At 52.1% G+C, this 24,081-nt stretch overlaps 1 protein-coding gene across 2 annotated transcripts in view; it reads left to right on the forward strand.

The window, feature by feature from the left end:
- The window catches only part of ARHGAP32 (Rho GTPase activating protein 32), a 246,412-nt gene that overhangs the window by 45,872 nt on the left and 176,459 nt on the right, over window positions 1-24,081 (forward strand). The gene's annotated exons all lie outside the window — the stretch shown is intronic.

A 24,081-nucleotide genomic window follows, 5' to 3' on the forward strand; every position in this document is an offset into this window, starting at 1 on the left:
TGACACCACTCAGCCAGGCCATGTTTGTTCCTGTGTTGAAGTGCCCTGATGTGGAAGCTAAGAGCAGGAACAGAACCAGATGGTGAACTGCTGTGAGCTCTCAGAGCTGTGGGAGAGATCCACTCATGTCTCCTGGCTGTGTTACAAGTTGCTTCAAGGGGGCAAAGAAGCTGCTGCCTGAGAAGTAGGACACATCTGGGGTCATACAGCTGGTCCTGCCCTGCCTTGTCTCTCACTTGAAACTCCTTTTGGCCTGTCTGCACTTGCAGTGTGTTCAAGTGAAGAGCTTTGTGCCTCTGTGCACATCCTCTGGCACTTTGTGGCACATCCTAGATGCTTTGCTGGTGTGGAGTTCAGCCCAGAGCTAAGGAGGTGTGGACAGTTTGGAGCCTAAACCTCTGTTAGAGCTCTGCTGCTGCTGCCTGTGCTTCACTGATGGCTACCTGAGCTGTGCTTGACTGCTGCTGTGTTCTGCTCTAGCCTTGAGGTTACTTTGACTGGATGCTGCCTTTCCCCTGAGATGCTGGGGTGAATTCAGAGCCTATCTTCTAAGCACCCTGCAAGCTGGGCATTGCCTGTGCATTTATTCACTCTGCTGCTGTCACTTTCCTCTGAGGAAGATTTTTCTCCTCAACCATGACAAAATTTTCCCTGAAGGCCACATTCAAAACTGGTGGGATTGAAACTGCAGGCAGGCAAGAGAAGTTGTGTCTGGGCTGTAGGGATGACAACTACCCAGGCCAAGTGAATGCTTCCCAAGTACTCCTGACTCTGTTTGTACATCATCAGCCACTACTTATGCTCTGTCAACTCCAAGTTACTTCATCTGAAGTTTGTCAAGTCAGAATGATGTCTTGCTGCTTTTAGCCTATCTCCTCCACTTTAATGTCACTTCATCTCCTGCTTTATTAATTCAATTTTCAACTCTCTTTCCATCCCTCATCTCCCTCCTGCCTTGCCAAGACAGCACTGCAAAGCGATCAGGCTCTGCAGCTGAGTTTTCCCAGCCAGGGTTTGCAGTATCAGTCAGGAAACCTTCTGGCAAGAGCCTTGACACTGAGTTTTGAAGCTGTCTTCATGGAGAGGACGTGTTGGAGTGAAGTCCAGCTGGTGTTTTCATGCAGCTGCTGCTGCAGATAAGGACCCTGGGAGGTTTTTGGCTGCTTTTTATCACCTTTCCTCCTTTACAACAGCTTCCTCAGGCTTGCTCTCTTTAGCTCCACAAACTGCTGCCTGTCTCAAAAGCTGCCAGAGAAATGGAGGTCTGAGGGAAGGATATAGCAGGTTGGAAGTGTAGGGCAGAATGATTTCCTCTGCTCTGGTTGGAGCTCTCCTTGAATACTGCATCCAGGTCTGGTGTCCCCAGTGAAAGAAGGGCACAGAGCTGTTGGAGCCAGTCCAGGGGGGGCCACGAAGATGCTCCAAGGGCTGGAGCAGCTCTGCTCTGAGGACAGGCTGAGGGAGCTGGGGTTGTGCAGCCTGGAGAAGAGATGACTGCAGGGGGAACTTAGAGCTGCCTGCCAGTAGCTGAAGGGATCTCTTCCCCTAGAGCAGCCTGGCCTTGAGCTCCTCCAAGTTGTAATTAGCTTTCTCTATGGATGAAATGGGGACAAGGGAGGAAAAAATGGCCTGGTGAATTCCATGTGAGGCTTTGATCTTCTCACTGTGTCCCAGAGATGAGCTGATGAGTTCTACACCCAAATGATGCTGAGGTGTTCTTCTCCTTGGGTGTCCACAGTGACTTGGAGACCTTGTTTTGAGTGGGTTACTGTGCAGGGAGCTTATGGAGATGAAGCAGCTTTGAAAGAGTAGTGAAGAGTGTAACCCATGTAGGGTTTTGACAACTGAATGCTTGTTTCCTTCCAGGCTCTTCTTAACCTCTTCCTTGGCTGTCTCCAGCCATCAGCTCTTGTAATGTTGCCTGCAAAAAGCTTCTAATGCCTTAGAACAAAACCCCCAAGCCCTAAAATGCAACAGAGCCTCACTTGGCACTGAGAAAATAAACTCTACTATGAATTATTTTGTGAGGAAAACAGAGGTTTTTCCAGACCTTGAAATCACATTTTTGTCCTTGTGCTAAGATGGGAAACATCAAACCCCCCCCAGAAGGGTTACTTTGGAGTTGTGTTGAGAAGAGCATCACCTAGCCCTGATACACAGGGTTTGGGGGGCTGATATTTAACTTCAACCCCCTTCTAGAAGGGCTACCTTGGAGCTGTGTTGAAAAGAGCATCACCTAGCCCTGACACACAGGGTTTGGGGGCTGATATTTAACTGCAGACTCCCTCTAGAAGGGTTACCTTGGAGCTGTGTTGAGAAGAGCATCACCTAGCCCTGATACACAGGGTTTGAGGGGCTGATATTTAACTTCAACCCCCTTCTAGAAGGGCTACCTTGGAGCTGTGTTGAGAAGAGCATCACCTAGCCCTGACACACAGGGTTTTGGGGGCTGATATTTAACTTCAACCCCCTTCTAGAAGGGCTACCTTGGAGCTGTGTTGAGAAGAGCATCACCTAGCCCTGACACACAGGGTTTGGGGGCTGATATTTAACTGCAGACTCCCTCTAGAAGGGTTACCTTGGAGCTGTGTTGAGAAGAGCATCACCTAGCCCTGACACACAGGGTTTGGGGGCTGATATTTAACTGCAGACTCCCTCTAGAAGGGTTACCTTGGAGCTGTGTTGAGAAGAGCATCACCTAGCCCTGACACACAGGGTTTTGGGGGCTGATGTTTAACTGCAGACCCCCTCTAGAAGGATTACCTTGGAGCTGTGTTGAGAAGAGCATGACCTAGCCCTGGTACACAGGGTCTGGGGGGCTGATGTTTAACTTCATAAATGGGTTTCTGCCTTTTTTTAGCTGTGGCAGTTGCCCTCCTTTACTTTTTTTTGAGCAAGGCAGTTCATGTATTAAATTGAAACCTGTACAAATTGCAGTTAATTATAATCAGCTCAGAGTGAGCCCTAAAATAGGTCACCTACTGTTTGGAATAAAATGCACTGGAAAAGTCTTAAATGAGGTTTGTTGAGCCTGAAGTGTGCTCAGAGGTGTTTTGTCCTCCCCTGGCTGCTGTTGTCCCTTCCCCCCCATCGTTTTTGTTCTTGTTTGCTGTGGAGGTGCCTGTTTGGACCAGCAAGTGAGCAGGCTCCTTGCCAAGGGCAGAGGAGGTGTATGAGGTCGTTGAGCCTCCTGCCTTTAACATAAGAGGCTGAAATCTCTTTTCCCACTCTTATTTGAGGACAGCTGAAATTCTTCCTGAACTCAGGTTATCATCTGAATCCCAAGGAGCAAGTTGTGTTATTTACTGTCTTTAGAAACCAGCCAATGTTCAGCATCATTCCTTCTTCTTCTTTTCCCCTCTGGAGTTACATTTTTGGGTCCTGGCTTCCAAAGGACATTCCTTCCCCATCCTGATTGAGGGCATAAAGACAGGCTGAGAGATTTGGAGGTGTTCAGGCTTCAGGGAGACCTTAGGGCAGCCTTCCAGTACCTGAAGTGGGCTATAGGAGAGGGACTTCTGACAAGGGCTTGGAATGATAGGATGAGGGGGAATGCATTGAAGCTTAAGGAGGGCAGATTTAGACTGGAGATGAGGAAGAAATTCTGCACAATGAGGGTGGAGAGACACTGGCACAGGTTGCCCAGAGAGGTTGTGGGGCACAGAGAGGGAGGGTGGTGAGACACTGGCACAGGTTGCCCAGGGAGGTTGTGGAGCACAGAAGCACCCAATGTGATCAAAGATCACATTGGGTGCTTCTGTGCTCCACAACCTCCCTGGAGGTGTTCAAGACCAGGTTGGATGAGACCTTCAGCAACCTGTTCTAGTGGGAGGTGTCCTTGACCATGGCAGAGGGGTTAGACCTGGATGATCTTTAAGGTCCCTTCCAACCCAAGCTGTTCTTTGGTCCCAGCAGCAGGCTATGGATCTAAAACGCCTGAGCTGCCTTGGTGAGTCAGCAGGATGCAGTTAACCCTCTCCCAGCAGAGCTGAGGTGCAGTGCTTGTGTCTAGGTGCTGCACAGTCCTTGGCTCCTTGGTGTGCTGCACAGGAACTGCTGCTCTGTGCCAACAATCTCTTTGTTTTTCCAGGGCTATTGCATTAATTACATTGAAACAACTTCACCAATGACCTTGAACAAAAGTGATTTCCAGCAGCACATCTTCTGCAGTTATGTTCTGCCTTAATTAATGCCTGCACACTTCAGGTTCAGCTCTTCTGCAGCAGCTATTGTTTCACATGCCAGGCTGTGTGCCCTTCATGGGAGCTGGTTGGTATTCAGGTTGGCTGCCAGCAGAGCCAGGAGATCTGAAAAGTAACCTGCAATGCCCAGGCTTACCTGCAGGTCTACCTAAGAAGTTGGTTTGAAAGCTGCTGCACTTTGAACACAGCTCTGTGGATTTGGGTCTCTTCATCTTCTTCTGTCTGTAGTGTGAGCAGAAAGGGTTTGGTTTGCTTGCTGCTCAAGCCTGGCAGCTTTGGAAACCAAACCCTCCCGCTCCCCTCCTCCTCCCCTCCCTCTCCCCCATCCTTGCATCAAAGAAGTTTCTCCTTTTGTTCTGGTGGAACCTTCTGGGTTCCAGTTTGTGTCCTTTGCTCCTTGTCCTGTCACTTGTTACCACTGAGGAGAGCCTGGCCCCATCCCACCCTTTGGCTCCTGCTGAGCCTTGATCAGATCCCCTCTGGGGCTGCTCTTCTCCACCAGGCTCAACCCCAGGGCTCTCAGCCTTGGTTCCTCAGAGCTGCATGTCTGTAGCCTCCACTGGACTCTCTCTCTTGAGCTGGGGAGCCCAGAGCTGGACCCAGGACTCTCTAGGTGTGCCCTCACCAGGGCAGAGGGTGAGGAAGAATCTTCCTTGCCCTTTCTCTGCTGCTTGAAGCCCTGAGCACCCTGAGTGCTGAGGGTTGCTTTTCACCCAGTTGGGATCCCTGAGTGTGCTATTGGTGTTCCTCTGATTTGCCCACACATGGGCAGCAGCAGGTAGCAGGTTTTGATCTGTGTCTCAGCTCACAGAAGAGCTTGGGTTAGGTCAAGAGCTGGTGCCTACCTTTTAATGATTAGGGGAAACGTGCACCAGGGAAGGCAAAACCCTGGAGCACTGAGGTGGTTTTACCTCAGGTCTTACTGAGAGCTCACCAGTCACAAAGTGCAGTTGTTTTGCCTTGGTTGACACCACTGAAGGAGGAGAAAGCTTCACCTGTTGAATGCCTTACACTTCAGTGACCTCCTGTTGTCTGCCTCCTCTTTCCTAATTGCTCATAACTCAGCAAGCTAAGCCTGGAGAAGAGGAGTTAAACAGAAAGGCAAGCTTGAGCAGTGGCATTCTCCTTGCCACCAGAACTGGTTGGCATAATGAGGCAGTTGGTGAGGTCATCCTGTTGGAGCTCCAGAGAAGATTGATAATGGTTTCCCATCCTCTAATGACTCAGTCCAGGGCCCCTTTGCTTTCCAGCTCGCATCTCCTCGGCTGCGGTTCAGCAGCAGCTCGGAGGGCAGGGAAGCAATTAGAACATTGGAGATTGAAATTTCCAGCAGTGTTTAGGTCTTTTAAGGTTCTGTCAGCCAGGGCTGAGCTTGGCAAGAGCTGCTTCTCTCTTCCTTTTAGCTTGTAGGACCTTAGAGCTGTCTTCCGATACCTAAGGGCAACCTGCAGGAAGGGTACAGGGGAACTTGGCGTGAGGCTGTCCAGAGGCAGGGCAGGGGGGAATGGTTTGAAGCTGAGGAAGAGCAGGATTAGACTGGAGGAATAGGCTGGATGTTAGGAGGAGGCTGTTGGCAGAGAGAGTGATTGGCATTGGAATGGGCTGCTCAGAGAGGTGGGGGAGTTGCTGTCCCTGGAGGTCATGGGATCATAGGATGGTAGGGGTTGGAAGGGACCCAAGCAGATTGAGTCCCACCCCCCTGCCAGAGCAGGACAATCCTATCTAACACAGATCACACAGGAACACAGCCAGACAGGCCTGGGAAGGCTCCAGAGAAAGAGGCTGCAGAACCTCTCTGGGCAGCCTGTGCCAGGGCTCTGGGACCCTCACAGTAAAGAAGTTGCCCCTTGTGTTGAGCTGGAGCCTCCTGTGCTGCAGCTTCCATCCATTGCTGCTTGTCCTATCCCAGGCAGCAAAGCCTGGCTGGGGCAATTAGTGCCATGGTCTGGTTGGTTGGGCAGGGCTGGATGCTAGGTTGGGCTGGCTGAGCTTGGAGCTCTCTTCCAACCTGCTTGGTTCTATGATCCTAAGAAGTTCTCCAGGATGAGGGTGGTGAGACTCTGGAACAGGTTGCCCAGGATGTGTTCAGGGCCATTAGAGCAGCTGGCTGTGGCAGGGAGGTTGGAGTGGATCAACTCTAAGGTCTTCTCCAACCTAAGCCATCCTGTGGTTGCTCTCTGCAAAGCCAGCAGCAGCTCCTAGTCTTAGTGAGGCTTACACTGTGCTTAGTCAAGCACAGGTCTGTGTCTTTGCAGGAGGAGAGCAGAAGCTTGCAGTCCCTCTTTGTTCAGTGGCAGGTGGAGAGGCCACTCTGGAAGTCATCTCTCATTGGTCTGGTTGACTGGATGAGGCTGGGTGCTAGGTTGGACTGGATGATCTTGGAGGTCTCTTCCAACCTGTCTGATTCTGTGATTCTATGATTGTTGTCCCTCCCCTATGGAAAGTTCTGTAGGAGACTGTGCCCAGCTCCTTCCTCTCTGCATCTGTTCAGCTCCCTTGTGCTGCTCTTTGAACCTCTGATGCTGTGGCCACAGAGGCAGTTCTGTGGAGAGCATGATCTGAGGCAAGGGACACTTGGTGGAGGCAACTTGTGGGAGAGAAATGCTCCCTGCACAGGGAGATCATCCATGGCTTTTAGCTCTTTAAAACCCCATCTTAACACCCCTGCTGGGTGCCTTTCACGGCCAAGCCATGCAGGGGATTAGTCAGCATCATCTAATTAGGCAGCAGCAGAGCAAAAACTGTGTCTTACTGATTCTGCCTCCATTCAGTTGCCACTCAGAGGAGCTGCCCATTGGAGCCAAACGCAGTGAGGGCATCTCACTGCTGGCAGTGGGAACGTCAGGGCAAGGTGAGGCATATTGAGGTGAGTTTTGCACCCGAGGAGCAAATCCAAGGTCATCCTCTGCACCTTCTCCATCAGAGCAGTCTCCCTGTGTTCTCTGAGAGTCTGCAGGTAGCTGCAGTGCCTCTTGCTTTCCTCATGGCTTCTCTTTTACAGGCTGTGGAGCACCAGAGTAGATTAGAGCCTGTATTTTTCCCAGACTTAAGACAAGGGATCTCAGGGGAGATGTCTACCTAACTTCTCAGCCAAGCTCCACTGCCTTCCTCCTTATCCTTCTGGTTTTGAGGATGTCCTCAGTACGGCAGAAGCAACACAACAATTCACTTCAGGGACTACAGTGGGTAGGAAACCCAACCACAATTGTTCTCCTTGTCTGGCTGTTGAAGACACCTTTGCTGTGGGGTTCTGCATGTAGATGAGGGCTTGGATCTCCTCCCTCCTGATGCTGAGCAGATGGCAGTGTCATGGGGAATTAAAATGATGCTTTCTAGTCTAGCAAGTTCCTCTGTGCTCCCCCACATCGTTTCGAGCACTCTGGCCCTTAAAGACCACTTGGCCTTTACAGTCTGGTCAGTGTTTTGCAGTGAACTGTAGAGAGAGAGCTGATTTTCAGTGTTTTGCCTTTGTTGTTGTTTGCTTTTGTCGGAGGGAGGCTGGAGGAGGGACACTGTCAGAGGGAGCTCTGAGGTGAGTCACAGCTGCACAAATAGAACTGCTGAGCACATCGCGGAAGCTGCAGCGGGCAGAGGACAAAAGTGCTTCAGAGCTGCCTTCTGCACATGGTCCCACCCTTGCAAAGGCTTGTCCTTCAGGGCTGCTGCCAAGGGTACCTGCCACAGCATGGGGCTGGTGGTATTGTCCCCTTCCCCTCACCCCCACTTCAAGTGCAGGTTCATTTGGAGTTGGCATTGGTGCATTTGCTGCAGCAGGTCTCTGAGGCAAGCAGGCTTCCAGGGCTCTCAAGAGCTGTCTGCAGTCTGCCCAGCCTGCTGTAATGGATGGAAGGAAAGCAGCTGAGGAGCAGAGGCAACCTGTAGCTAGAGCAGATTTGAAGCAGCACCAAACCAGAGGCAGAGAGCCATAGCTCTGCAGGGCACTGCTGCTGGGACACCTTCCTGTAGCCAAGCCTCTGGAGTCCTGCCCAATTCAGCTCCACTGGATGCAGCTCAGTTCTGCCCTGCACAAGCACAGCTCTGTCAGGTTCTCAGGCTTCACTCAGCCCAAGAGCAACACTTTGCAAAGGAAAAGAACACCCAGAAATGGGATAGTGCAGAGCCTTTAGCTACTCCATCACTCCAGTCAGCTCTGGCAGGGATGGAGGATGAATGGCTGATAACAGAACCTTGACAGCTCATGTGGAGGCAGCTGACTCTGGGCAGGGCAAGCCTTTGAGACAAGGACCTCAGCAGTGCAAGCAGAGTGTTTCTGCAAAGCTCAGCCCAGGAAATAAGCCAAGAGCTAAGCCTGGCTGAGCTTTGCACTGTCCTCAGCCCACCTCCCTCCCTCCCTCGGGAAGAGCCACCCTGCTTTATGCTGACACACAGAATGGCTTTGGCTGCAACAGACCTCCAAGAGCCAACTGGAGTTGTGCAGCCAGGAGAAGGCTCTGGGGAGACCTAATAGGACTCCTGTGGGGAGACCTAATAGCAGCCTGCCAGTACCTGAAGGAGGCTATGAGAAGGCTGCAGAGAGACTGTTTGCAAAGGCCTGCAGGGACAAGATGAGGAGCAATGGTTTGAAAGCAGAGGAGTTTTAGGTTGCACATTAGGAACAAGATCTGCACTGTGAGGGTGCTGGAACACTGCAGCAGGTTGCCCAGGGATGTGGCTGAGGCCCTATCCCTGGAGATACTCACTTCAACTTTCAAACCATTGCTCCTCATCCTGTCCCTGCAGGCCTTTGCAAATAGTCCCTCTGTATCCTTCTTGTAGCCCCCTTCAGGCATGCAGGCTGCTCTTAGCTCTCCCCAGAGCCTTCTCTTCTCCAGGCTGCACAACCCCAGCTCCTCCATCCTGGCCTCATAGCAGAGCCCCTGCAGCCCCCTGGGCATTTCAGTGCTGCTAGCACAGGCTCCTGCACCGCCGACGAAGCCCCCAAGGCTGCTGCATCGCTTTAGCTTTGTGCAGCTCTCTGTGCATTTCTTTGCTGCCCCTTCCTCCTGAAGGAGAGCACTGCCTGGCACAAGGGGAGTGGAAGAGGTTTGGCTGGCAGCTGCAAGAATGCAGAGCTTTCACTCTGCTCCGAGCTGTGCTGTTGTGCATTGTTGTGTCAGGCACAGAGCTCAACTCCTGTGCCGAAGCCAAAGCTCCAAGGGTCCTGCAGTGCCTTTTGAGGCAAGAGAACTCATTTTCAGTGTCTGATGTGGTGTCAGGCATTGTTTCTGTGGCCCTGGGCATGTTGTTGGAGCTGGAAGCAGTCAAGGTCAGGTTGGATGAGGCCTTGAGCAACCTGGGCTAAAGGGAGGTGTCCCTGCCTGTGGCAGGAGGGGTGGAACTGGATGAGCTTTAAGGTTCCCTTCAACCCAAACCTTGCTGTGGTGTTACAGGCTGGTTCTCTTACTGAGAGCATCACATCTGGCAAGTTTATCTGCTGAGTAGGAGCTTAGATCAGGCATATTTGTAGCTGTTTTGGTTCCCTTTTCTCTCTCCTGCCTACGACAGTGAAATGATACAAAACAATTTGCATTTCACTTCTTTAGCAATAAATATTGCTGCTGTGTTCTGCTTTGGAAGCAGTGGATGGGTCAGAGGATGCTTTGGAAGCAGTAGATGGGCTCCGAGGATGCTCTGGAAGCAGTGGATGGGTTCAGAGGATGCTCTGGAAGCAGTGGATGGGTTCAGAGGATGCTCTGGAAGCAGTGGATGGGTCAGAGGATGCTCTGGAAGCAGTGGATGGGTTCAGAGGATGCTCTGGAAGCAGTGGATGGGTTCAGAGGATGCTCTGGAAGCAGTGGATGGGTTCAGAGGATGCTCTGGAAGCAGTGGATGGGTTCAGAGGATGCTCTGGAAGCAGTGGATGGGTTCAGAGGATGCTCTGGAAGCAGTGGATGGGTCAGAGGATGCTCTGGAAGCAGTGGATGGGTTCAGAGGATGCTCTGGAAGCAGTGGATGGGTTCAGAGGATGCTTTGGAAGCAGTGGATGGGTTCAGAGGATGCTGTGGAAGCAGTGGATGGGTCAGAGGATGCTCTGGAAGCAGTAGATGGGTTCAGAGGATGCTCTGGAAGCAGTGGATGGGTTCAGAGGATGCTCTGGAAGCAGTGGATGGGTTCAGAGGATGCTCTGGAAGCAGTGGATGGGTTCAGAGGATGCTCTGGAAGCAGTGGATGGGTTCAGAGGATGCTCTGGAAGCAGTGGATGGGTTCAGAGGATCATTGAGTCCAAACACTCTCTGACTCTGCCAAGGCTAAGCCATGTCCCTCAGCACTGCATCTCTGCCTCTCTGAAACACCTCTGGGGATGGGATTCAGCCACCTCCCTGGGCAGCCTCTGCCAGTGATTGAGAAGCTTTTCAGTGAAGAAATTTCTTCTGATATCCAACCTAAACTTCCTCTGGTGCAACTTGAGGCCATTTCCTCTTGTTCCATCACTTCTTCCTAGGAAGAGGAGACCAATCCCCAACCTCCTTTCTGGGAGTTGACAGAAGGTCTCTCCCCAGCCTCCTTTTCTCCAGGCTGATCAGCTCCAGCTGCCTCAGCTGCTCCTCCCCAGCCCTGTTCTCCAGACCCATCACCAGCTATGCTGCCTTTCTCTGGACCCACTCCAGCTCCTCCATGTCCTCCTTGTAGTGAGGGGCCCTTGAGTTGAACCCAGTCCTCAAAGTGTGGCCTCACCAGTGCTGAGCCCAGGGGAACAATCCCTGCCCTGCTCCTGCTTAGAAACGAGTTGCTGATCAGCTTTGGGCCTGAGATTGCTGAGCTGTTGGTTGAAACCTCTGCTGAAGGAGCTGGAGACATTCTTTCTGTGCCTGGTTTGTCCACTGGGTCTCTCTTAATTGCTGTCACCTTCTCATAATGGTACTGCAAGCCTGGAAATGTCAGCTCTGTTGCTAGCTGTTATTTCACTTGGCTGGTGTGGCTCCCTTGGAAGCCTCACAGGAGCAGCAGATCTTGTGCTGTGTGTGGTAAGGAAGCAGAGGTCACTCAGGGATGCTGCAGTCATTCCTGCCAGCCTCAGAGCTGCAGGCTCTGGCAGAGCTGTTGAGGCTTGATTCAGTTGGATTGGTTTAGGAAAAGAAAAAAGGCTTCTGGCTGACTGGAGAGGGAGAAGCTCACCAAGTTCATGGAGTAGCTTCAGGGCATGGGTTAGGTTGGAAGGGTCCTTAAAGATCATCCAGTTCCAGCCCCACTGCCATGGACAGAGGCACCTCCCACTAGACCATCCAGCCTGGCCTTGAGCACCTCCAGGGATGGCACATCCAGGGCATCCCTGGCAACCTGCTCCAGTGTCTCCTCACCCTCACTAGAAGGAATTTCTTCCTCATCTTCAGTCTAAATCTACTCTCCTCAAGCTCCAATCCATTCCTCCTCACCCTGTTGCTGCAATCTCTTGCCAAAAGTCCCTCCTCAGCTTTCTTATAGCCCCCTTCACGTGGTGGAAGGCAGCTCTAACCCTGGAGCCTTCTCCAGGCTGCACAGCACCAGCTCTTGAATCTATCCCCAGAGGGAAGCTTCTCTATCCCTCTGACCACCTTTGTGACCTCCCCTGGACCTTCTTCAGCAGTCCACATCCTCTTTGAGCTGGGGGCAGCAGAGCTGGAGTCAGTGCCTAGGTGGCTGCCCTGTCAAGCTGAAAGACCCCATTTAAAGGGCAGCAATTGAGCAGCTGTATCCAGAGATCCATCTGTATATGCTCAGGCAGAGGTAGCTTGCCACAGAAGCCACGAAGGAGAAAGCATTTGGATGTTCCAGGGTTACAAACCTGTGTGAGTGAACCTGCCCAGTTGCATTTCTCCATAAATTAGGCTGTTTCAGCATGCCCAAACTGTTGTTGCTGCAGACTCTGCCTTGCCTTTAGAGGCCAAGTTTTTCTTAGGTCTCTTGACTTCAGTTCTGGTTTGGAGTCTGGTTTTAGGGGGTTGGTTTCCTTTCACACTGAAAATGTTTGTTGGTGTTTGGTGTTTTCCTTTTGCTCCACAGTTTTTTGTTACCTGATCAGGGCAGGGGCAAAGGAGAAGGAAGTTTGGCAGCAGCATCCTCATCTTTATTAAAACCACTTGTGGTGAAGCTGTTGCCATTTTCAGAAGCTCTTCCTCTGAGCATTGATCACTTTCAACACATTTTCCTACCAAACAACCCCAAAACCATTCCAAGTCTGTTGTAATTTGCTTAATCTTCATTTAAATGCAGTCCCTTGAACTACACAAGTGATAATTGGGTAGTTCTGCAGTGCTGGGTGCTTGGCACTAACAGACTTTGAATGGAATCAGCTCTGAGTTTGTGTTTGATGTGTGAAGATGACTGCAAGATGTGCTGGAGTGAGCTAAAACCATGGGGGGGGCTGATTTAGAATCATAGAGTCAGGCAGGGTTGGAAGGGAGCACAAGGAGCAGCCAGTTCCAACCCCCCTGCCATGCCCAGGGACACCCTACCCTAGAGCAGGCTGCACACAGCCTCAGCCAGCCTGGCCTCAAACACCTCCAGCCATGGGGCCTCAACCACCTCCCTGGGCAACCCCTGCCAGGCTCTCACCACTCTCCTGCTCAACAACTTCCTCCTCATGTCCAGGCTGATTCTCCCCACCTCCAGCTTTGCTCCATTCCCCCCAGTCCTGTCACTCCCTGAGAGCCTCAAAAGTCCCTCCCCAGCTTTTTTGGAGCCCCCTTCAGATCCTGGCAGGCCACAAGAAGGTCACCTGGGAGCCTCCTCTGCTCCAGCCTGCACAGCCCCAACTCTTTCAGTCTGTGCTCACAGCAGAGCTGCTGCAGCCTCTGAGCATCCTCCTGGCCCTGCTCTGGACACTCTCCAGCATCTCCACAGCCCTCTTGTCCCAGGGGCTCCAGAACTGGATGCAGTACTCCAGGTGGGGTCTCAGCAGAGGGGCAGAATCCCCTCCCTGGAGGAGGGTTATAGCAAACCCATAACCCAAAGCTGATCTGCAGAGCTTGCAGTGACCATTAGAAGCCTGGAGAGCAGTTTTGTGTGTAACTGTGGTGCAGTGCAGCAGCAGAGCTTAAACTTGGTTTTATTTTAGAGCATCTTGAGTTGTAGGAAGTTAAAAAGAGTTGCCAGTGGCAAGGTCCTTGTTGTGAAGTGCTTTTTGTTCTCCAGCTGATGGACTGGAGGGGCTGCAGCAAAGGTTGCTGCTGCAGACCTGCCGTTTTGGCACTGGCATCATCTTTGGCAGCAGCTCTGGTTTGCTGCCACAGCTCTTTAAAGCATGAATCACAGAACAGTGAGGGGCTGGGAGGGACCTCTGGAGATCAAGAAGTCCACCCCCATACTAAGGCAGCTCAGGGACTGTGCCTGGGTATGGTTTGGAAGTCTCCAGAGTAGGAGACTCTGCAGCCTGTCTGAGCAGCCTGCTCCAGTGCTCTGCCAGCCTCCAAGTCAAAAGTACTCTTCTTAGGTTCAAGTGAAACCTCCTCTGTGTTCTGATTTGGACCTCTTGTGCCTTGGCCTGTCACTGACCACCCCTGAGAAGAGCCCAAGCCCATCCTTGTGACCCCCAACCTTTAGCATTGAGAAGATCCAGAGCCTCATCCAGCCTGACCTCAAACACCTCCAGAGATGGGGTGGTGGAAGCCTCATCCCTGGAGGTGTTTAAGGCCAGGCTGGATGAGGCTGTGGACAGCCTGATCTAGTGTGAGGTGTCCCTGCTCATGGCAGGGGAGTTGGAAGTAGAGGGTCCTTGTGGTGCCTTCCAACCCTGACTGATTCTATGGTTCTAAGATCCCCTCTCAGGTGGTTCTTCTCCAGGGCTCTCAGCCTTTCCTCCTCACCGAGCTGCTCCAGGCTCCTCAGCATCTCTTAGTCTTCACTGGACTCTCTCCAGCAGTTCTTCATGTTTAAATGAGCTTCCTCTGCCTCAGCTTCCACCACTGCCCCTTGTGCTGGCACTGGCATCACCCAGCAGAGCCTGGTTGCAGCTCCTGGCACTCACCTGCACATCTCTATCAATATTGCTGAGGTCATCTTTCAGTCCTCTCCTCTCCCAGCTCCCTCAGGCTCTGCTCCCAACAGAGCTGTTCCATTCCCTGCAGCATCTCTGTGGCTCTGTGCTGGACTCTCTCCAGCAGTTCTGTGTCCCTCCTGAACTGGGGGGCCCAGCACTGACACAGCACTGCAGATGCAGCCTCACCAGAGCAGAGCAGAGGGGCAGGAGAACCTCTCAGCCTGCTAAGCACAGCCCTTCTACTACACCCCAGGATGCCCTTGGCCTTCCTGGCCTCAAGAGTACATTACTAATGGTCACCCCATCCTCTAGGACTCCCAGATCCACGGGTTGGTGATGAGGGGAAGGCCAACACTTTTCACCTGGTACTTTTAGTTCTATTCCAGGAGCAGTCTCCAGCTCCTTCTTGAGGCAAATGTAGACTCTCTTGATATAAATACTCATCTGTAAATATTGATTATGATAACTTCTTTGCACCAAATGACAGCCTGCCTGTGCCAGGGCATGATTCATCTCCTGCTGCAGGGCAGTTGTCACCCAGCAGTCTGCCTCTCGTGCTGCTTTTTATAGGTTTGACCTGAAGGTGATGATTTATTTCTTTCCTTCCACTCCTCTTACAGAAGTTGCAACCCCCAAGACATCTTGAAAGCCTCATGTGGGTTGTTGGCACTTTAAAAGTGACAGCCTGTTCCTAATGCTCACCTGTGTGACTGGACAGAGACAAGCACAGCAGACTCCAAATCATCAATCTCCTTTCTTTCCCCCTGGAACATGCCTGGATTTGCATGGCTGTGGCTTTAACCTGCTCATACCATGACCAGGTTTAACATCAGGACTGAATCAGACACTCATGGCACAGAGTCACACAAACATCCAGGCAAAGCCCCTCAGCATCACCAAGTCCAACCATTATCCCTGCTCTGCAAGGTGCACCCTAAACCCCAGGCAACACATCCAGATGACTTTTAAACACATCCAGGCTTGGTGACTCCACACCTCCCTGGGCAGCTCATTCCAGTGCCTGACCACTCTTGCTGGGGGAAAAAAAATCTCACTAAAGCTACCCAGTGGCACCTTGAGGCCATTCCCTCTTGTTCTGTCATTAATTCCCTGTGAGCAGAGCCCAGCAGCAGCCTTTCCACAGCCTCCTTTCAGGTAGCTGTAGGCAGCACTGAGGTCTCCCCTCAGCCTCCTCTTTTTCAAGCTACCCATCCCCAGCTCCTTCAGTTGCTCCTCATCAGACTTATTCTCCAGGCCCTTCCCCAGCTTTGTTGCTCTTCCCTGCACTGGCTCCAGCACCTCCACATCCCTCTTGTATTGGTGTACCCCAAACTGGATGCCAATACTTGAGCAGAGTCCAAGGGGACAGTCAGCTTCCTGCTCCTGCTGGCCACAGCATTTCCAATCCCAGCTAGGATGCCTTTGCCTTTCTTTGCCAGTGTGCTTTCATACTCTACTTGTTTGGCTTACGTTAGTGATCATCAACCACTCCATGGTGTCAGGATGGACTCCAAAAGGCCACAGCTAAAGCAAAAGCAGCCCTGCTGCAGCAGCTGGAGCACGAAGACAAAAAGCACCTCCAAGTCCCCACTTTGTTCCAGAATCTCTTCTCCACTTTGTGCTTGATTTTGGTGCCCCCTGGGCGTTTCAAACTGGTACCCTGTGGAGCTGGGAGAGGCTGGGTCTGCACTTCAGCTGCTGCTTTTACACCTTGGGTGCTCATTATGTTCTTGAAACTTAATGAGGAAGCCACTTTTTAGCCTGGTGGGGACCATTTCCACTTGGCTCTGTTAAAATCTTTACCTTTGTGCTTTCAGCACTGATGCTTCAGAGGTAGCCAAGGGGCTTTAAAGCCTGGAAGTGCAAACCATCGTTGGCTGAGCTCTCCTAGCTCTGGGACAAACCACCTCTGAACTGCTGCCAAGATGTCATTTCCCCTCCTGCCCCCTCCTGCTTTTCAGATGAAAGTTTGGTCCACCTTTAGAGCTCACTTTTCCAGCACATGTGTTTAACAGCTTCTTACCTTCCCTTTCCCACCAAACCAACACCCTGTGCTGGGAGATCCTTTTCTGTGTGTCCTTTCCCCCTCCCTTCTGTTTCCTTGCTGGAACATCCACCTAGGCTCCTCAGATGCTGTTCTCTATGCAAAGCTAATGACAAAAAAACCCTACCAAGAAGGCTCCCTAAGCTCTTTCTCAAATCTTCCTTTATTTTCTTGTGGTACTTGGTAGGTTTATTGCAGTTTTAAACGTTTAGATTATACCCATAAGGGAAAGCAATTAAGCAGAATCTGTGCATCAATGGATTGTAATGAGAGAAAATTAGCTTTGCCTTTCATCTTCTTTTCTTCCCATTTGAGACAAGAAAAAGGATTTGTGATCTCTTCTTCATGTTCCAAGCAGCCATTTTGTGCTCATCTCACTCTGTGCTTTTAGTGTTGGGGTACCCCAGAAACTGTGCTCTGAGAACATGTGGAATGTCTTCTCAAGCAGGAAGCATTTCTGTTCACACCTTTTGATTCTCAGAGTTGTTTTGGTTGGAAAAGACCTCTAAGGGCACTGACCCAACACCACTGCTGGCCATTGAGCCCTGCTCACAGTTAAAGACCTCTAAGAGCACTGACCCAACACCACTGCTGGCCACTGAGCCCTGCTCACAGTTAAAGACCTCTAAGGGCACTGACCCAACACCACTGCTGGCCATTGAGCCCTGCTCACAGGTGTCTTGAACACCTCCAAGGATCACAGAATCAAGCAGGTTGGAAGAGAGCTCCAAGCTCAGCCAGCCCAACCTAGCACCCAGCCCTGGCCAAGCAACCAGACCATGGCACTAAGTGCCCCAGCCAGGCTTGGCTTCAACACCTCCAGGGATGGTGATTCCACCACCCCCCTGGGCAGCCTGTTCGATGAGGACAGGTTGAGAGTGCTGAGGTTGTTCAGGCTGGAGAAAAGAAGGCTCCAGGCAGACCTAAGAGCAGCCTGCCAGTGCCTGAAGTGGGCTATAAGAAGGCTGCAGAGGGACTGTCTGCAGAGGCCTGCAGTGAGAGGATGAGGAGCAGTTGTTTGAAATGAGAACAGATTTAGGTTGGATGTTAGGAACAAGCTCTGCAGCATGGGGGTGGTGGAACACTGCAGCAGGTTGCCCAGGGAGGTGGTTGGGTCTCCATCTCTGGAGATACTCAAGGTTAGGCTTGATAAGGCTCTGAGCAGCCTGCTCTAGTGGAGGATGTCCCTGCTGACTGCAGGGGGTGGACTGGATGAGCTTTGGAAGTCCCTTCCAGGCTGGGTGATTCTGTGGAAGGAAGAGGCAGGGTGAAGGAGTTTCTTGAGGCAGGAGGACCAGGATGTTTTATGGTAAGCACAAAAGAAGGGGAGGAAGAATATGGCTCAGGGCTTGGGGAGGACTGGTGGTGTAGGGAAAGGGAAGCAGAGGATGGATAAAGTGACAGCAGGAGAGCCAAGGGGGCAAGTGGGAAAGCCAGGGGGCAGAGCAGGGACTGTGAACGGCTGAGAAGCTGACAAGGAGAGTGCAGCTGTGTAGGACCCTGCTGAAGTGAAGCCAGGAAAGAGATGTCGACAGCAGGGCAAAGTGAGAGGTTGGTGAGCTTCGTGGTTTGGCTCATTTGATGTGGCTGAAGACAGACTTTTAACTCTAGTGGAGTCAGAACAGTTCTGGAAAGGTCTTTTTATGGTAGGAGGGCAAGAGAGAGGTCATCAGGAGTCATTTAAAGGCAGCTTCGTGCTGCAGTAGTGTCCCTGCAGAATCCAGCTTCAGTCAGTGAAGCTTCATGCAGGCTTCACTAAAGCTCACCCCCTGAGAGGTGTCCCTGACTTCATGACCAGTCCTTAGCTGGCAGTCTCTAAAGAGACAGATGTGAAGGACCTGGCCTGACGCTGAGCCCAAGCTCTGAGAGGTCACACAGGAACCTTTGGTCATTTTGGAGTGAGCTTTCCTGTCTTTTGGGGTTCCAAACTGCTCAACTCGAGGACATCAGCAGTAACCTTTGCTCAGCAGGTGCTGGCATGCAGTGCTCAGATGCTGAGTGTGCAAAGCAAAGCTGTGAGTGGCTTCCCCTGGCTAGGAACAGTAAAAGTGGCAGGACACACAGATGGGGCCCCCTAAAGCACAGCACTTGCAGACCTTGGTGTCTGAGGAGGCAGAACTGCAGACCTGTTCCAGAGGAGAATTACAACTGGTAAGAACAGGAGGTGATAGAGAAGACAAAGCTTCTCCTCTCTTTCTCTCCTTGCAACTGTCTTGGGGGATACTTTAATTAAAAGCTTTCATTCCAAGAGGGTACTGAGGTGAGAGAGAGGCAGAGTTATTGCCAGAACTGCTCCTGTGGGTCAGATCATGGCAGGCTAACCTAAGAAACAGAGCAGCACATTGCTGGCTTCGTGCCTGGGGGGAACAGAATCCTGCAGGCCTCTGGCTGGCTGTGTGCTTAGTGGTGGCTGTGTGAGAGCTGTGTGAGAGCTGTGTGGTAGGTGCTGAATGGAATTCCCACCTCGCTGAGATGGGAAGCTTGCTGCCACCTGAGCATGGAGCCAGATGGCTGCAGCTGCAGAGGATGGGCTGCATGATCCCACTGGATATCTTTCTGCAGCCCTTGGGTGAACTGGTCTGATGGCCTGGACCACCAGCAGTGCTAACAAGGGTTTTCCATCTCCTGTGACAGAAGAGAGGATCAGCTTGGGTGTGAAAAGGGTTGAGAAGGGACTTGAGGAAATGTGCAGTCAGGGCAGAAGTGAGAGGGACAGACAGACTGGGAGGCATTTGCACCCCAGAATGAAGCAGGTAGGAATTCAAGGCAAGATTGGATGTGGCACTTGGTGCCATGGTCTGGCCTTGAGCTCTGTGGTAAAGGGTTGGACTTGATGATCTGTGAGGTCTCTTCCAACCTTGGTGATACTGTGGTACTGTGAGAAGACCTCCAGGATCATCGAGTCCAACCTATCACCTAACACCTCCTCATTAACCAGACCATGGCACCAAGTGCCTCTGGAGACCCCCAAATCTGTGTGCTTGCCTTCCCCTCCTCTGGAGAGCCCCAAATCTGTGTGCTTGCCTTCCTCTCCTCTGGAGAGCCCCCAGATCTGTGTGCTTGCCTTCCTCTCCTCTGGAGAGCCCCAGATCTGTGTGCTTGCCTTGCTCTGGAGAGCCCCCAAATCTGTGTGCTTGCCTTCCTCTCCTCTGGAGACCCCCAAATCTGTGTGCTTGCCTTCCCCTCCTCTGGAGACCCCCAAATCTGTGTGCTTGCCTTCCTCTCCTCTGGAGACCCCCAAATCTGTGTGCTTGCCTTCCTCTCCTCTGGAGAGCCCCCAAATCTGTGTGCTTGCCTTTCTCTCCTCTGGAGACCCCCAAATCTGTGTGCTTGCCTTCCTCTCCTCTGGAGAGCCCCCAAATCTGTGTGCTTGCCTTCCTCTCCTCTGGAGAGCCCCAAATCTGTGTGCTTGCCTTCCTCTCCTCTGGAGAGCCCCCAAATCTATGTGCTTGCCTTCCTCTCCTGTCACTGCTCACCATCCTTGAGACCTTTTGTTGTCCTGGTAGCTTATCCTGCATTTTCTCTAGGCAGAGGAGAAAGGTTTTCAACTCTGAGCCAGGAGTGGAGACAGAAGCAGGGCCTGAAGTGCTCCCCAGCAGCTGTGGGGCTGAGGATCTCCTCCTCCATGGCTGACTTCTGCAGCTGGAAATTCTTCCCAAAGCTTGCTGGGTTCTTTGGGTAGGAGCTCTCTTTTCCCATGCCCAGGACACGTCTGAGGGGAATACATTTCAGGTCCATGCTCCTTCCCTGCCTTGTTCCTCGCTCCCTAGAGGGCAGGTGGCTGGAGGGTTGCTGCATACCAGCAGGTGGATTGCACAGACACACCTTGGACGTGGCACTGGAAAGCATTTTGTACAAGCACCAACTTGTGCTGAGCAGCAGCTGGCTGAGGGTGTCTGATAGAGAGGGAATGCTGGAGTGAGTCACCTGCTGCAGTGGCTGCTCCCCAGGCTGCTCCCTCTTTGCTCTGGAGTAAGGTTTCTCCAACTCAGTTGCAGTGAATAACTTCTTTTTTGATGATAGAATCACTAAGGTTGGGAAAGCTCTTTAAGATCATCAGCTCCAACAGTTAGCTCAGCACTGCCAGGCCACCCTTTTGGGGAAGTTATTCCTAATGCCCAAACTAAACCTCCCCTGGGGCAGCTTCAGATTGTTTCCACCTGTCCTGTCCCCTGTGCCTTGGAAGAGACCAACTCTCACCTCGCTCCAGCCTACTTGCAGGGAGCTGTAGAGAGCAATGAGGTCTCCCCTCAGCCTCCCTCCCTCCAGACTAAACAACCCCCATTCCCTCAGCTGCTCCTCACCAGACCTGTCCTCTAGACCCTTCACCAGCTCTGCTGCTCTTTGCACACACTTCAGCCCCTCAGTGTCTTTCAGTGAGGGGACATTCTGCTCCTGGCATGGATTCCACCAGCTGAAGATGCTGCTTAGCTTTGTTTGCAAAAGACCTCCAAGGTCACCCAGAACCTTCTGTTCTCCAACTGCCCCAAACGTGGTGCTAAACCACCTCCCTCAGCACCACCTCTCTGCCTCTTTGAACTCCCTGCAGGGATGAGGCTTCAGCCACCTCCCTCAGCAGCCTGTTCCAGTGTCCACTCTCTTGCTGTGTAGAAGTTTCCTCTAATGTATACCTGCAGCAGCTGAGTTTGGTCATCACCAAGGTTAAGGTCCACACCAAGGAATTCAGCAGGGCAATAACTGCTGTGGAGATGTAATAATCCAGAGCTGTCTCAGTGGCCTTTGAAGGGGGTTAACTGTGGAGGTGTGCAGGAGTGGCAGTAGCTTTGCATTTAAAGCAGAGCCTTCAGTGTAGCTCTGGTGCAGGAGGGTGTTCAGGAATGCAAACTTCCCTGTGGAAAGGGCTTGGGAGGTGTCTGCTGCAGCCTGCTCAGCACTTCTGCTGTGTTCTCAGGGAAGGCAGAGCTTAAGCCAAGCCTGCAGAAAATCCTTTAACTTCAGCCATAGCAAAGGAGTGTCTGATGTGGTCAGGGGCTGAAAGGCTTTTGCATCTCTTCTGGCAGTTAGGAATTGCAGGCTGGGTTTGTTTCTTCTGTTGTGAATCACTGAGGAGGCCTAGTATGGAACATCTCCCCCTCCCCCCCCATTATTCATGCCCTGTGAGATGGAACAGGTCAGGAATGGCTGAGCTCTGTGGCTCAGAGAAGGCAAATGTCCTGTCATATGCCTGAGCAGAGAGCAGTTGGTGACCTCTGTCATCAATTAGCCATGGAACAGTCCTCTTGGGCTGGGAGCAAGCTTTGCCTTTCAGTATTTCACTTCCTTGGCTCCAGCTGCCCAGTTGGGCTCTGTGTTCCCTAAACCTGCTTCAGTGCTTATGGAGCACAGAATCATAGAATCCAGCAGGTTGGAAGAGAGCTCCAAGCTCAGTCAGCACAACCTAGCACCCAGCCCTGCCCAACCAACCACACCATGGCACTAAGTGCCCCAGCCAGGCTTTGCTCCAGGCACAGCCACTCCACCACCTCCCTGGGCAGCCCATTCCAATGCCAATCACTCTCTCTGACAACAACTTCCTAACAACATCCAGCCTAGACCTGCCCTGGCACAGCTTGAGGCTGTGTCCCCTTCTTCTGTCCCTGGCTGCCTGGCAGCAGAGCCCAACCCCAGCTGGCTACAGCCTCCCTGCAGACAGCAATGAGCTCTGCCCTGAGCCTCCTCTGCTGCAGGCTGCACCCCCCCAGCTCCCTCAGCCTCTCCTCTCAGGGCTGTGCTCCAGGCCCCTCAACAGCTCTGGCGCCCTCCTGTGGACACCTTCCAGCACCTCAACATCTCTCTTGAATTGAGGAGCCCAGAACTGGGCACAGCACTCCAGGGGTGGCCTGAGCAGTGCTGAGCACAGGGGCAGAAGAACCTCCCTTGTCCTGCTGCCCACACTGCTCCTGAGCCAGCCCAGGATGCCACTGGCTCTGCTGCCCACCTGGGCACTGCTGCCTCCTCTTCAGCTCCTCTCTCCCAGCTCCCTCTCTGCCTGGCTGCTCTCAGCCACTCTGGCCCCAGCCTGTAGTGCTGCTTGAGGTTGTTGTGGCCAAAGTGCAGAACCCTGCCCTTGGCCTTGTTCAATCTCATCTCATTGAGTTTGAGCTCAAACTGTGGTTGTGGTACAGGACTTGAGAATGGTGTTGCTTGGGGTGGTTTGTTCAACACTAGAAGCATCTCAACACTGAAATAGTTTCCCATTAAATCAATTTGCTTTCAGGACAAGAAGCAGTCCTGCTGTATCATGTCATGCATATGTTATTAGCTGCCATCCATTTTTAATTGCATGAGAGAAAAAGAGATGCTGGGAGTAAGGAAGGTTGGCTGGCAGCATCCTCACTCTTTGCCTAGATAACCTCAAGCCATCAAGAGGTTAAATTTCAAATCTTCTCTTGCTTGGCATTTTCATCTTCTTAAAAGGAGCAATGTTTGAACTCAGAGAAGCTATCAGAGGAGATATGGTTGTACAGGCAGAGGTGATCAGAGGGCTGCAGCAGCTCTGCTCTGAGCACAGGATGAGAGAGTTGGGGCTCTGCAGCCTGGAGAGGAGAAGGCTTCCAGGAGACCTTGGAGTGGCCTTCCAGGAGCTGAAGGGGGCTACCAGGAGGGATAGAGAGGGACTATTGGCAAGGTCTGGTAATGATAGGAGGGGGAGGAATGGGTTTGAAGTGACAGAGGGGAGATTTAGACTGCATGTTAGGAAGCTGTTTGCAGTGAGGGTGGTGAGACACTGGCACAGGTTGCCCAGGGAGGTTGTGGAGCACAGAATCACCCAATGTGATCTTTGATCCCATTCTGTGCCACACGACCTCCCTGGGCAGCCTGTGCCAGTGTCTCACCACTCTGGCTGTCGTGAACCCTTTCCTACCATCTACTTTGAATCTCCTCTCTTCCATTTGAAGTCCTGCAGAGCTGACAAGAACTAGGTAGAAAATCATCCCCCTTGAGCTGCTCTGTTGGGTTTCCAGGGGCTGTGTCTGGTCGGTGTCCAATGCTGTCAGTTCCAAGGCAGCACTTGAGCAGATAGCAGCAGTGATACCACCCCCAGCAGGTCCTTGTGCTGTTCCACTGAAGTGAGGACAGCTCTGCCTTTTGTACCGAGACACAAAGATTAGAACCACTCGATCAAGGCCATGCTGCAAGCTGATGGCAAAGCCAGGGCTGGAAGGCAGTGATCCATCAGCCAAGCTTTGCTCTTGATTTGCTGGTCCTTGCTGCCTCTTAGGGCTGTCTGCAGAGGTGGTCTGGTGAGAGCTTTCCCTCTCTTAATGGGGTTTGTGAGTTGGGCAGTAGCATTCAGTTGCTATTTTTGGTTTAGTCTGGAAACTGGGAAGTAGGAGATCAGTTTTTTACACAGCTCCTTTCCAAACTGGCTGTGTAAACCCAGAAATTAATTAAGCCTCCTAAGTGTCCTCTGGGAACCCTGTAAGTATCCTCCTTGGTTTCAGGCAGGAGGAAGCAGCACAGCATTAATGGGATATATCCAAGGTGATGCAGTTGGGAATAGACTCCTGCTCTTACAGCTCCTGCTGGGCACTCACATCAGAGTTTCTGGAGTTTTATTTAGGGATAAAACCCTTCAAAGCAGGTAAGGAGATCCCTGCGTGGATCGGAGGGACAGGACAAAGAAATTCCTTCACCTCCTTCCAGCTCAGAAAGGGTTACAGCTGAAATGCCTCTAACAGCCTCGGGAAAAGGTGAATCAGTCCTGGTGAGGAGAGGCAGAATGCGAGCCCAGAACCAGGAGCTGGTCTGTGCTTTTCATTTCTATCTGCATTGTTTTTTGGGAGGGGTGGGAGGGAGGTTTAAGCCCTGCACTTCATCCCCTCTGGGCTGGGCTGCTGCTTGCGCGGGGGTGCGGATGGGGTTAGCCCACCCCGAGC

The sequence above is a fragment of the Pogoniulus pusillus genome, chromosome 38, assembly GCF_015220805.1.
Source record: "Pogoniulus pusillus isolate bPogPus1 chromosome 38, bPogPus1.pri, whole genome shotgun sequence".
NCBI classification, from domain to species: Eukaryota; Metazoa; Chordata; class Aves; order Piciformes; family Lybiidae; genus Pogoniulus; species Pogoniulus pusillus.